Below are 15,638 nucleotides of genomic sequence, written 5' to 3'. Positions count from 1 at the left end.
TTTTAATATATACAAGAGTAAAAACGTAAATGCTATTTTAAAGCTAATGAAATCTATTTTCATTTGCCAAACAAAATTATAAGTGATTTGCTGTACATGCATATTCAAGCTGTCATTATACTTCTTTGACATTCAGAGGCTTTTCTAAAAAACATTTTTATACCTCATAAAACCAACTTAGAGAGTTAAAAAAAAACAAGTTTCAGCACAGTTAGTTGACATATCCATTTCACTCCGCACAGTTAAAGCTATGTCCAGAATGATAATCTCCCGCCTCCAACCCAGTGTGCCCCTCACTGCTTCGTTAAGTACCTTAATTATTTGTTTAACTTCTCAAAGACTTTTTTCAATACAAAATAATATCATGAGAACTATTTAATTGAATACTCTTTCTCACTTTCTTCCAGCCCTAACCAACCACCCCATTTCCCCAAATACACCTGTATTAAATCACGTATGTATCAGGAAATATATGGGATGCTTAATTCCTCGTCTTCAATTGCTGTCCTTTATTAGTAAAGAAAATATTCTACTGCTTTACACAGTGCTTTGTGCCTTAAATGAGATTTCTCCTAAACTGCAATAAATATTTGCTAATTTTGATTTAATTTAAAGACCAAGGAGGTTAACCAAGAGCAATTAATCAAGAGCACAAACTAGATGTTATAAATAAATAAATACATTTTAAAATTCTCCAACAACCTTTGAGTTATTTCTAGTCTAGCAATATTCATTCTGATTTGGAAACCAAAAATAAAATTCTATGGCCCCCAACCAACTGAATGGATCCCTCCTCTGGATTGAGGGCATTCTAAAGTAAACTTGAAACTCTAGTTCAGGCCATGATGGGAATGGGTGGTTGGACATGCCTCATTATAACTTCCTCTCGTTGGAATTCAGGCACAGCTGACTAGCATTAACATTAATACTAGCATTAACATTAACACAGTGACCTTATGATTGACAAAACAGACTCTCTGTAGTAACAAGATATCAACATGACAGATAGCAGGTCCTGTAAGAAACGTACGTATTTTACCCTAAAATATATTTCTTAGACATATTTTGAAATGCCCCTGCAAAGCTGTCTCTTATGGGGAAAATCTACATTCCAGAGAGAATCTCCTTCCCTTTCCAGGTCTTTTTCCCTATCCAGGAGAGAATTCATTAAGAGTCTGGTACATTTTTATGTCTGATAAGAAACATTTACAATCTATTCTCTCTGAAGCCTGCTACCTAGAGGTTTCACCTGCAATAAAAAGAACCTTGTTCTCCACAACGCCTTATCTTAACCCAGCCACTCCTTTCTATTGATTCCAGGTCTTTAGAAGAACTCTTTCAACCAACTGCCAATCAGAAAATCTTTGAATCCTCCTAAGACATGGAAGCCACTTGAAGTTGTCCCGCCTTTTTGGACCAAACCAATGTACATCTTACATGTATTGATGGATGTCTATTTTCTTCCTAAAATGTATAAAACCATGCTATAGCCTGAACACCTTGGGCACACGTTATCAGGATCTCCTGGGGCTGTGTCATGGGCCATGGTCACTCATATTTGGCTTGGAATAAATCTCTTCAAATATTACAGAGTTTGACTCTTCGTTGACAGATTCATCCTTGGAAACCAGAATGATACATGTTGTTCCATACAATTTTCAGTAAATAAGGAACAATGGTATGTTTTGAACACAGTAATTCCTATCATTCTTTCACCAGATAAGCAGGGGAAAATTCAGGTTATCTGGCAATGTAGAAATTCTAGATATAAAGAGGTTTAAAATGTAATGATTTAAAAACAACAGTATGTGTACTAAAAGAATCACACCATACGTGATTAACTCAAATTATAAAGCACTAGCTTTAAGTAACGACTCAGGGAAATGAGAAAAGCAAAACAAAAAGGTATAGTTATGAATGGGCTTTACAATAACTTATGATGAGTAAATCATTCATTTGACAAAGTTTATGCTTCTTTCATAAAGACAAGGATAGTTCTAGAACTTAATACAAACTTGATAACTTTCTACTAACCTTGATGAATATGAAAGACAAAAAGATACTATGTTAACACCAAAAGAAGGGCCCCCATGCCTATCTCAACAAAAGTTATCAGTTTCAAGCCTTGTTAAATAAGGTTACACACCAACTTTCCTATTACATTGAATTTTAGAGAATGACAGCTTTCATAAAGGACAATTTTGTTGCTCATTTCTACAGGAATTAGTAAAATATAATAAATGAGGGTATCAATCCTACATATTTCATGCTTTGAAAAGTTGCAAACTTTTATAGTAGGCATGCCCAGCTTTTGCAAAACAAATAATGAATTTTTAAATGTGTTTCACTTAAATGTAAATGAGCAAAATGAATGAAAGCTGCAGACTCGTAAATGTTTATTGCCAGGTAACTTAAGACATTTTTTTTTTTTTTTTTTTTTTATGAGACAGAGTCTCGCTCTGTGGTCCATACTGTAGTGCAGTGGTGCAATCTCGGCTCACTGCAACCTCCGCCTCCCAGGTTCAAGCTATTCTCCTGCCTCAGCCTCCCCAGTAGCTGGGACTACAGGCGCGGGTCATCACACCTGGCTAATTTTTTGTATTTTTAGTAGAGACAAGGTTTCACTATGTTAGCCAGGATAGTCTCAATCTCCTGACCTCATAATCCGCCCGCCTTGACCTCCTAAAGTACTGGGATTACAGACGTGAGCCACTGTACCTGGCCAAGGCACTTTTAAGCCATTTTGCACTTGTCACCATCTGAAGTTGAAACATGAAGAATACAAAAAAAAAAAAAAAAAAAAAAAAAAGCATTTTAAATTCTTTTATGATGCTCAACAGTAAAGTATGCAAGGGTTCAAGTAATCTGACCAGGTTTTATTAGAGGAGGGTTATTGTTACCTATAAGACATTTTATCATAAAAATATTCAAGCATACAGAATAATTGAAAAAAAGTAAAATAAATACCCATATGCTGACAACCAGACTCAACAACTGTTAAGATGTTACCGTATGTGTTTTATCTAAAGTGACATATTTCATTAATTAATTTTTGGAACCACCTTCAAATAAATCATTTACTCCAATTATTTGATCATTTGGTATCAATAGTCCAAATTAGAAACATATAAAATACACTTTGGTAGTACAGTCCCATGAAACCCAAAAATGGAATATATCCATATCACCGCAGTTTGGTCACTGCCACTATTAATTAATCCTATAGGACAAATCACTTAACTCCTTTAAGCTTCTGTCTCCTGAACTTGAAAAAATTAGGAAGCTAAACTTGAAAATATCCAAAGTCACCATAAGTTATTAAACGTTATCATTTCAATACCCACAGGAAAACTCTACTCTCACTGCCCTGTTTGATCTGCATATGAAACTCGGAAAAAACGTAAGACACCTGAACGACAGCTGGCCAGAAGCTGCCCCGTACCCTAACCCATAAGGATGTGGACACATTTCTAGAAATCACTCCAGCTTTTAAAGTAAGGATGACATTTGGCATAAATAAACTATTGAATTATTAAGTTGTCTAATGAGGTATTGATTCTCAACCACATGCAACTTCCTGAAATTTTGGTTTACATGATATAATTTCTCCAATCTTCACTAGCTTCCTTCCTATCAAGCTTACTGCTCAGCTTTTAGAAAAAAGCATAATAGGTCATTAGGCTTCCATTAGAAGCAATTACTTCAAAACAGAGCAAATGCTCCCCTTTCTTTACCACCACACCATATAAGGATCTTCCACAAAGGCAGGCTGTGTAATGAAGCAATTTAGGTTTTGTTTCAAGAATTAATGCAAAACAGCACTCGGTCATTATGGTCATTAATTCAGGTTATTCATTACCTATCAAAATCACACTCTCAAAAAACATATTATGCAAAAACCATTTGAGATTTATCAGAATGTTTAATTATTATTGAAATTCAAGAAAGATCTTCCTTCCTCAAGCCTTCCCAGCATCTAAGATTACTAACATATAGATTTTTAAAATTATGGCTACCCTAATTTTGGATGGAATAAAGACTTCAAAATACTTCGTTTGTCTAGATGCTGCAGACTCAGGGGCTATTAGTCCCACTCTGAAGACATGGACCCTTTTATGTAGCCCCAGTTTGAATCTAAGTTGTTTGGAAATAGTATGATTTTACTGGCAGAGAATGTACCTTAATATGGAAGCTGGCTGTGTGCCCTAGGAAAGAAGAAAAATGAACTGACCTTGCATTGCAGAAAGACCTCAGGTGGTTAGTATTCAACATTCTTCCACCTCAGTTGAGACACACAGAAGTTTGAGTCAGTCACTGTTTTCAAAAAGTATTTCAGCAGTGAATGGTGAGAAAATCAAATGTAGGTAAATATTGTCATTGATTGTTATTTGTTGTTTTTATTTATAGGAAATTTAATATTTCGATTTCCATAATACTCTAGCTCTGCATAGCAAATTCATAAACATTAATACACTGGTCCTATAACAGCTTTCTAAAATCTGGGATGTAAATTATTCCCACTGTCTAGAAGACAAAACTGAGGACTGTTATGTCACTTGTGCATTACATAAGATCAAACAAGTAAGGAATCAAATCTAGATATTGTGATTCCGAATTCAGCATTTTTCCCATTATACTTTACTTGTATTGTATTCTAAATAATTACTATTAAAAGTACATCACTGTGCATATTTTATAGATATGATTTGCATATCACTTAACATAAGCTACCCTAGATAGTACTAAGAATTAAAACTCAAAACTATCAAATTCTCCAAGATAAAGCAGTAAATTTATGACAATAAATTAGAATTATATTTCCATGACTTTTACCTAATCCCATGGTTTCCAAATCTACTGCCAATCTAATATTAAAAAGAAAAAGTGTTCAGGGTTGCCTAGGCCTGGGGCAGTGAGGTGGGAAGAAATAGGGAATGACTGCTCATGAGTATGAGGGATTTCTTTTTGCTAAGAGACAAAAATGTTCTAAAATTAGATTATAGTGATGGTTGCACAACCCTGTGAACATGCCAAAAACACTGAACTGTACATTTTAAAAGTGAATTTTACTGAATTATATAACAATAAAACTATTTTAAAAAGAAAAAAACTAGAGTCAAAGCATATAGAACTTCTGCTTTACTGTATTAATTTTTAAATCTAAGAAAAAATTGAAATTTGTTCTATTTATTCAATATTTACAAATACTGTTTTGTTCACAGAACTCGAAAACAAGGGATAGCCCCAAATTCAAGAGTTTACAATTCAGAAGTTCAAACAGAAATAAAATAGCTAATTATAGTACCAGGCAAACTTAAATACAAATTCTACAAAAATAAATGCATGTAAGATGTAGTGAAACATACTAGAGTAATCTCCTGGGAGCTTAAATATGGACTACCAGTGGGCTGTATGACCTTGGGCAGCACAAAAAAATATATTAAAGCAAGCACTTTAAGAGTGCTTTATATAAAGCTCTACATAGATGTTAAGGCACTGCTTCCCTATTTATAAATAAGGAAACCGGTCAAATCATTTCTACAATTTCCATAAACTCTAATGTTCTGCAAATCTATAATTTAATTCTAGACAGACCGACTTTTACTGTGAATTATTTTTCATTTTTACGTGAAATACTGTGTAATTCCCTCATCAACTAAGTCATAACATAAAAGTATAACATTTTTGTCACTCCCATACCAAACTGACTTACATCCAAAAGAAGGCTGTTTCCTTTAAAAGAGGCATTCTGAAGAAGTATTCCTTATTTTAAAGATATAAATATTACACAATTTCTTTTTTAGAATTCCTTTTCGGAAATGCTGTCTGTGTTTGAGTATCTCCAATATTCACAAATATTTTTCCTTTGAAAATGAACTAAATTTTGGAAACAGAAAGATCTGGCATACATAGCTGGCAATCAAAAGGGCAACTTTTTTTATTAATATAAAAATGTAAATGAATGCACTTTGCAGACATGTATGATGGACAAGAATCAGCATACTTTTGTGCTCCATGTCCGAGGCAGGAGAAGAGGGTCTGGAGACAGGGAGCCTAAGGCCAAGCCATGGCTGAGTTCTTGGAACTGGACCAAAAGGAAAACCCCATCTCTCCATTCCCAAGTGACAAGGGGCCAGAGGCTCCTCTCTTTACAAAACCCCTCTACCCTACCCCACAAATGGGAAATGCCTCTGACTGGTCGCAGGCAAAGCTTCACTTCAGCCTCTGACTGGTCACAAGCCAAGGCTTCACTTCAGCCTCTGATTGGTCACAAGCCAAGGCTTCACTTCAGCCTCTGATTGGTCGCAGGCCAATCCTTCTTTCACACAGAGTATTGTAACCAATTGGAGGCTTCTAAGGGTACCTAGGGGTGTCACCAAATATTTTTAGTTTAATAAAATCCCTAAAGAAAATTGCAATCAGGTCTTTTGGGTCACCTGTTCAAGCCCATTCCCACTCTGTGGAGGGTACTTTTCTTTCAAAAAATCTGTGCTTTCATTGCTTCATTCTTTTGTTGCTTTGTTTGTGTGTTTTGTTCAATTCTTTGTTCATTGCACCAAGAACGTGGACAGCTTGCAGTCAAGACTTTGCGTCTGGTAACATGTTTACTCATTCAGTCTATTCCCAGAGTTTTCTGCTCTACTAAAATTCTGTCTACTCCTCAAGATCCATATTAGTACTACATGTTCTCCAAATACTTCTCTGACATTTTAAATTCAGATTTTACTGCCCCTTCTTCTATGTTCAAACAACTTCTAGTTTTATTATACTGTATTTGTTACATCCCATTGTAGAAACTATAGTGATTGGGTTCTCAGTATCTGAAATTCAGACAGTTCTGGGATAGAATATTTGATCCCACACAGGTAAATAATTCAACTTGACTAGGTTTTCAGTTTATATTCTATAACATGGTTATGATTTTCATCTAACAACTTCATAAAATATTTTTAATTGGTATTGCCTATTGTCTGTGAGAGTACAAGAAATTAGGCATTCAAGCAGGTAGTGGTTATGTAAACAGGTGCTACCTTGCAAGATGGAAATCTGGCAACATATATCAAAAGCTTTCCATTGGCTGGGTGGTTTATGCCTGTAATCCCAGCACTTTAGGAAACTAAGGTGGGGGGATCACGAGGTCAAGAGATCAAGACCATCATGGCCAACATGGTGAAACCCCATCTCTACTGAAAATACACAAATTAGCTGGGTGTGGTGGTGCACGCCTGTAGTCCCAGTTATTCGAGAGGCTGAGGCAGGAGAATCGCTCGAACCTGGGAGGCAGAAGTTGCAGTGAGCTGAGATTACTCCACTGCACTGGAGATTACTCCAGCCTGGCAACAGCAAGACTCTGTCTAAAAAAATAAAAAATAAAAATTTAAAAATTTAAAAAGCTTTTCATTGTTCTGATTCTTTTGGTCCAGTTATGCCATTCTAATAACACACCCTGGACATAATCAGGATGCACTTAATGATGTATAAGGATGTTCATCATGGAATTATTTATCATGAGAACATTGGTAACGACCTAGTTACCTAACCATAGTGGGTTCCCTGAATAAATTACGGTGCAGCCACTCAACAGAATTTTATTTACATTGTTTTTAAAAAATCACAATATAAGACATAAAAAGCATTCATGATATACAAAGCATTCATGATGTGTTAAGTGTAAAAGGAAGGTTATAAAATCCCAGAATAAAGCTACAGAGCAAATAGCATCTCCCATACTTCTATATCACAACCACCCTGGCCTGCAGGATGCCAGGGGAGGTGCAGCTACACTGTAGTCTTGTAAAATTCTGAAGCCAGAGTAAATACATGATCAGATAATGTTTTCAACTAAAGAAGTTCCCCTTTTTCTCTACCTCTTTAACTCTTGCAACATTTACCCTGAAAAAAAGGAAAACTCATTTTATAAAATTTTTGAGCCAAGAATCAAGAGCTTTTTTTTTAAGGCTCCTGTATCACTCCTCCTGTATCACTCACAGTAAAGACGGCTTCTTTCCTTTGCTTTGTTTAGTTTCTGGCAATGGAATAGGACTTCTTTTTAATATGAAGTTTTATGTCCATCAGCATTATATCAGTTTCTGTGTGGGTTAACTGGATTTTTAGGGGCCATCTCAGAGCCTAATCTGTAATCCAGAAGAGGCTTCATAAATTGAGGAGCATCCTACAGGAGTTTCTATCACAAGCCCCACTGGTCAAGGGAAGTTTTTTCTTGCATTTCCTCAAGCTGAGACTCAGAAAATAACAACCCCAGGGGAAATTACAAAGAATTATTTTCTCCTTCCCTGATGAAAGCAGGAGTTTATGGCACCTTCGCAGGTGACCAGGGTGCATCTGAACTCCAGTGAGTCAAAGTCTGCGGGGGCATGAATCCTTTGGAAAAATTCTCTGGCTGACTGTAATGTGAACATCCTTGTTAAGATTTAAGGGTTACTCCAGAGATAAAGATAATGAAGATGATGATACCATCACCACACCCAAGAGACATGAGACTGTGCTGGGCATGTCAGGTGGATCATCTCATTTGATCCACACTCAATCGAGGTGGGAGAATAACCCTACCAATAGTGGTAACTGTAACAACAGTAGCCAACCCACACAGCAGTTATGTGCCAGCATTTGTTTTTACCATTTTATCAATATTAACTTATTTAACTCCTACAACAACCGTGTGTGTGTGTGTGTGTGCGCGCGCGTGTGCGCGTGTATGTGTAGAGAGAGAGAGACAGACTAATTCCAATCCTATCTTCTGAAAAGGGAACTGAAACACAGAGATGTGGAAGGATTTGCCAAGGTTACATAACTGGTAAGTGGCAAAGCCAGAATTGTTTGAATCTAGTCTCACACTAGACTCGTATGAACGACTAAAATTCCTCAGAACAACTTATTTGTACTTCCTTGTTCCCCATGGAAAATGCAACACTGCATTTTACATTTATGCTGCTTAGCACATATCTTTGGTGCATGACAGCCATTCAATACATGTTTTTTGAATTAAAATTTTAAATATATATATATATATATTTCTTATTTTAAACAGCTCAGTCTGTTAAGTTAGTTGACTCCTTTCAGTTTCTTTCTTAGGGAGCTATTATATCCTTTTAAATATAATGATAAAAAACTACATTTGGGTATGGAGAACTGGGTTCAATGAACACATAATTTAATGTTTGTATTATTAAGAATCAAACCAAATTAAGTTATAAATCAAAAACCAGAAACAACTATATTAATATGGATGGAAATGACACAATCCAAATTTCTTACCAAAGTGTAAAATGAACTCATTTTTAAAAATCTTTATTTCCTTAAAATTATATAGCCAATACTTTAACATCGAACATCAAAATAGTTTTGAAAATAATATATTTCCTTACTTTTAAACTTCTAGGAAAACAAGTACATAGCCACCCGCTCAAAACTGTCAGCAACTTTGGAAAGCCGAGGCAGGCAGATTGCTTGAGCTCCAGAGGTCAAGACCTGCCTGAGCAACATAGTGAGACCCTGTCTCCACAAAAAATACAAAAAAGTTAGCTGGGTGTGGTGGCATGTACAGTAGCTGTGATCCCAGCTACTCGAGAGGCTGAGGCGGGAGGATAGCTTGAGCCCAGGAGGTCAAGGCTGCAGTGAGCCATGATGGCACCACTGCACTCCAGCCTATGTGACAGAGACCCTGTCTCAAAAAAAAAAAAAAAGCTGTCAGCAATAAAACATCCATTATAGACCGTCTCTGTTTCCTTATGTCCAAAATGAAATGGTTGAATCAGATGATTTCCAACATCTCCTCATTCTCCAGAATTCCACGTTTTAAAGGAACATGGAATGTTCGCCTCATGCTCCAGTTCATGTTTTAAAGGAGAGTGTAGAGGCTAAATTTCTTTAGACAAGGAAATGCATACGGAGATAATTCAGAACAAGACAATATCTATTTTCTAGTTAATGTAATCTCTCTTTCTATATCTTCTATACTGAATGACCCATTTTATCCCAACATAATTCCTAAAATGATCTATCTAAAATTACATGTAGAGAGACACTGGCTATTGAAGCAGAAAACCTATGTTGAACACAATTTGCACCACATACTAGCTGAGCAACTACTGGCATGTTCCTTCACCTGCTGATTTGCAAAACAAATTTCTTTTCTACCTATCTCTTAGGACACACAATAACGTAATATTGTTAATATTATATTTATTAATGATGTAATATATGAGAAAACACATTGTAAACTCTAAAATACTAAAAATGTAAGGAAACTGTACTAGCAGTATCAAGGTATTTTCCCATCATGACAGCTAACAGTTATTCTATTGCTCTAGTCAATCATTTTTTCTCTTAATTCTGTTAAAATAAAAACAAAATAGTTGTCTATTGTGAAGACAGTTCAACATCGTCTTCCATTTGATGTTTTTCCAAAATTCTTGCTTAACTTTATGAAGCCACAGTTTCACATAAGCCTATTATTTATTAAGCATTAAAAGGCACTGTCTGCTTTTATAAGTGAGCTTTGTTATAAATTAATCTTTTAGAGTTCCATAGAACTGAACAAACTAGATGATGAAAAATGAAAAGCAACCCTCTGATGCACTTCACATCCTTTCCATTTTCAATTATTTGGACTCATTTACCTCGCCCAGAAATGAAAAAGCTTTGTGAAACTAAGAAAGCTACCATGGCACAACATTTTCTACATTCTTTTATCTCTATGGTAGGAACTCTCCTAATTACTTATTTTGGAGAACTAAAAATGAACTACCAAATATACTAAGAGAAGTTGGTAGTGATCACAGTTAAGAGTAAGAGGAAGGAGCGGTGTCTGCACATTTAAAATCTAGCAGTACCTAGAGCTAGGAAATTTCCACTTGAAATTTAATAAACTTTGCCTCTAGGAAAACACAAATCATCAACCCTTTAAGTTACAATTATTACATAATACTCTACAAATAAAAGAAGACTTTTTATCTGTATCATTAATACTACTTCAATTCCCTCTCAGAAGCACTTTCTATTTGTGCTGGATTTGTACTAGTATCACACTTCTAGACATACACCAATGACAATGATATTTTGGCCACAAAAGAATTTTAAAATGGTACATTGTAGAAAGTATTAGTTATTTTTAATTGAGTGACAAAGCATTGCATCAGATCTAATTATACTGCTTTCAGTTAATTATATTGACTTTATCCAAGTCATTGATGGCATGACTTTTCTGATTAACAAAATGTTAGTTAATTGGATAACTTTTTAAAAACATAATTTTGACAACACACATCAACTTGGGGAACTACAGCAAAACAGAGGTCCAAGAGCCTTCTAAAATGGCACTTGTGTTCTTGGAAGCCACAGGAATCATATCTGATAGTGGCAGGCAGGGGTGCGGGTGGTTTCTCCTTGATCACATCTCACTTTTGTCTGTAATCTTGACCTGACTAGGAACTGCAGAAACAGAGGCAGAGTAGAGAAAGTAGTCTGTGTGGGCATCCCTACAGTTCCCAGAAAGCACTTACGACATCCATGGAGAGGGTTCGATGGAGGCAAACCCGTCTACATATGCCATTTTTCTCCATTAAACCTCAACCTTCACACACTTTCTGAACTAATCCAACCAAGACTTTCTCATGAACCAAGAAGAGACAACTCCTCATATGGTCAAGTGGGAATTCTAACTTCTAGACTAGAGGGTTATGACTCTGAGCTCCGTGGTTCAAACAATCTATGTCTGAGTTGATTATTGAGAGAAACTGAGGGAATCCAAGAGTTGACCTTAAAATACACACATCTCAACAATCAGATCATGGTAAAGTAAATCTCCATCGCCCTGGATCACTTCAGGATTTAATTGTTCAAGGAGAGCGGGGTTCTCCATGTGAAAAAAAGGTAGGGAAATGTTTGAGAATAAAAAATACAAAATTCAACCTGTCGAAAATACACCATTCCATTCAGTGTCTTCTAAAAAAACCACATACTCAACCTTAACTACCTCTAAATACAGGGAGCTATACATGTAGATGAAAAATAATGTGTGACCTTACTTCATCAGTGAATCTGAAAACCTGCTGAGAGATTAATGTGCCTTCGTGTTCATTATCTATTACTCATTAGCACTACAAGCAACTACATAGTTCTGTGTTGTCCACACATGAAAACACACACACACACACACACACACACACACACACACACACACAGCCACAAAGCAAGCCTTTTGTAGACATCACTGGTCAATCGTGACTTGTTAGGTAGAATCTTCTGGTCTCTTTCTATTTTTCACAGAATATTCAGAAGTAAGACACAGTTTTCCGGGGAAGACTTTGAGATCAGCACCACACTGAAAGCTCAAGCCCCCCAGAAGGCCAGGCTAAGAATAGCCATAGTTTCACTCTGTATGTAAATGACTAGTTACTGAAATCGCGTGTGTATACCACATAGAGAAAAAGAATCAACTGGGGTACAAAAAGGCAACAGTAGAAAGAACAGAATTATACACTACTAATATTTAATATAAGATTTCACCATGGCATATGTGTATAACTTTTAAATGAATACACATCTATATACAACTAGATGTTTAAAATATTTTTGCTGAAGAAACATGATCAGAATAGTTTGGGGGTGAATAAAACCACTTAAGCTAAAATGATTTACACACACATTCAAGCAAATAGAAGTTACATCATTTAAATCAACATTTTCTAAAATGCCTGAGTCATGAAGAACTCAATTTACAGCACTAAATATTTTTAAATTTTTCTTATTATTCCTATAATATTCATATTCCAATCTACTTTACAGGAAACTGCTTTTTACCATGCCCTCAATTGTTAAATATTTTACAGAAATTGGCACTAAGAAAAAAATAAAGAGGACTTATAAAAATCTCTACCGATTTAACACTAACACAAACAACCCATTTCTAAAGACTTAATGATATAAAACACCCCAAAGTAATCACATAATAAAAATAAATTAAATTCAATATTATTTTTCAAATCATTTATATCAGCTTTGTTTCTACTGTGCTCTATTAAAAGAAAAATTATAGGCATGAAAATTTTAAAGAAACTAAACAAACAAAACCATATCTGAGAAAATTAGCATCCAGTGTAGGGTGATTTTAGGTCATCAGGGCAATTTCAATGCTGCTAATTATATGTCCAAGTAAGCAGCACTTACGTTTTTGCTTCCTGCTCAAATTTTATTGGATGTATAACCGAGAAGAAATATTTTTAAAGGCAAAAAATACACGTGAATGTGTAAATAGATTGTGGGAAGGGAGTATATTTTAACTCTGAGAGCTGTGACATGCCTTTTTTCATTCCTCCCTTCTCTTTGAAACATATAAGAAAACCCACAAAATGAGAATATTCTACACAAATATCTACTCGTGTAACGCACACGCTATCTTCTGACAAACAAGAGATGTATGAAAATAAACAGAAAAGACAAGCTGCCACAGAGGGAAAAGTCTAATAAAAGACTAAACAAATAATACCTAAAAAGAATGATCCTAAAGAGGAATTTAAAAGGGGATAAAAATATTCAGACACTGAATTTCAAAATGCCAATATGAATTTTAAATAGTCAAGTTTCCCTCAGATGATGCCACATTTTATTCTCATTCATTTTGGTCTCTAAATGTATTTACAATAGACTGTTTCTATATTTTTATGGAGAAACACAAACTTAAAGCATTTCTTTTCTAAGAAACTAAATTTAGAGAATGTGGGAGGAATAAGGAGAGAGAAAGTCAAGACAGCATTTACAATTTAATGGGAAGAGAACTTACAGTGTTTTAAAGCAAATAAATGTCAAACCTATTTAAACTTTTAGATATGACACATGGGCTATTGATAATTAAAATATAATTAAGTATTTTTGCTTGGTATAGCTACCTCTATCAGTATCAGAGATGGCAACTGTTAATATTTAAGTCTACAACTAAATTTTTATTTATTTCATTAAATTAATATAGCCCAAAAACTTAGATCAGTTTTCAAAATATAACCACACAAATAAAATTTATCTGTTACTAGTTTATTTATTTCATAGTAATTGTGCCGCTTCCTAATCTGGATTGCCAGTTCTTTAGGCAAAAATCTCATATTATACTGACACCTGCTGGAAGGTACTGGAATTGTACATTTCTCATTGCGTTATCCAGGCAGTTGTTAATTTTGCATATGTGAAAGACTACGTGGAATATAGTATTTCAACAGCAAATAATGTAAATTTTAATTTTCTAAATGAAATAAGTAACATTTATTCTAAACATTTAAATTTTTGTGATATCTTTAGGAAATTATAAATCACAAAGTCTTCCCAAAAAGCACTTCTGATGGTAATTTATCCAATGACTTCAGTGATTTAACTTGTGCCTATTTGAGGTAGAATTAGGAAACTAATTAGCAACTTTCTCCAGTACTTGACTTCTGCTGTTTCATACTTTGCACTAACTTAATACCTTGGACTTTAGAAAAATATTTGGTTTTGTGAAAGGGCACACACAAATGGATCAGGAAAATGACCCTGCTCTTTTAAAAAAAGAATGCTTTATATATTCATATTGGTGGTTAAAAAAAATAAATAACATTAATTAGTGAATGAGCTTTTCTTATCTATTATCAAAATTGCCTTTTCATGAAAAACATAAATGTTTTACCAGAATAAACTTATCCTTTGAAGTGGAGCAAAACACAACACATTGAAATACTTAGGTTTACAAATCTTTGTAACTGAATTAATTAAGTTCCGTTAAGTTTTAATTAACTTCTTATGCAAAGAAAACTCTTCTAAGTATTTCTGAAAAGAATACCCCACTACCTGAATCTGTCTCCCAAAACGTCCGGAAAAAAAAAAAAAAAAAGTCTCCAGACAGCAATACATCTAATTGGCCAAATTGTAAAAAAATTACACTGTGATATAATAAAGTTAATGGAATACTGCTTCCCACCTCAATCTGCTGCCACATAAGCATCATCTAGATGCCTGGACATGCCATATTGTATATCATCAGAAAAATATTTTCTTTGAGGCAGTTGTTTTGATCACAAATGAGTTTGGGCAGCTAACAGAGCAACAAGATACATTCTTGAGAACGGTACTAAAAATATGATAGGAAGGATGAATATAGTACTGTGGTAGTATAAAAATTGCTATTATAATTCTCTCCTTTTATATCAAAACACTCTAATTTTGACGCAAGTAATGACATAGTATCACCATAGTTTGAATAAAACTATGATCAAACATATAACAGCTGACTTAAAAAAAATACAGCAGCTGATTGAATGGTTTATGTTCAGGATGATGTAGTATTAGAAATTTGCAACTGTCAAACAAGTTGCCTCCTGTAAGTCTACTTAATTCACCTATCCAAATGAAATTAAATTCTTCCAGTGTAACTATAGTATATGGAGATTCAAGAATATGGGGATGTTTTATGATGAAATTAAGTCTGATCATTTTTTTTAAATGTGTTTTAATTTTTTTAATTGAAAAAGCAATTAGCTATAAGAAGATGGAACATTTTTAAAAAATCGACTGAAAGATTATTTGGCACTCTTCTTTTAATTTTACTAAAATTTACATAAGATTAATTAAGATACTGCAAAGTACCACAGAGG

At 34.6% G+C, this 15,638-nt stretch overlaps 1 protein-coding gene across 9 annotated transcripts in view; it reads right to left on the bottom strand.

Annotated features, from left to right (window-relative positions):
• LOC105465799 (utrophin) overlaps positions 1-15,638 on the bottom strand; it is a 579,736-nt gene that overhangs the window by 268,734 nt on the left and 295,364 nt on the right. The window lies entirely within an intron of this gene.

Source organism: Macaca nemestrina, chromosome 5, assembly GCF_043159975.1.
Source record: "Macaca nemestrina isolate mMacNem1 chromosome 5, mMacNem.hap1, whole genome shotgun sequence".
Classification (NCBI taxonomy): domain Eukaryota; kingdom Metazoa; phylum Chordata; class Mammalia; order Primates; family Cercopithecidae; genus Macaca; species Macaca nemestrina.
Note: the sequence above shows the minus strand (reverse complement) of the source record. Positions and strands in the feature narration are given on the sequence as shown.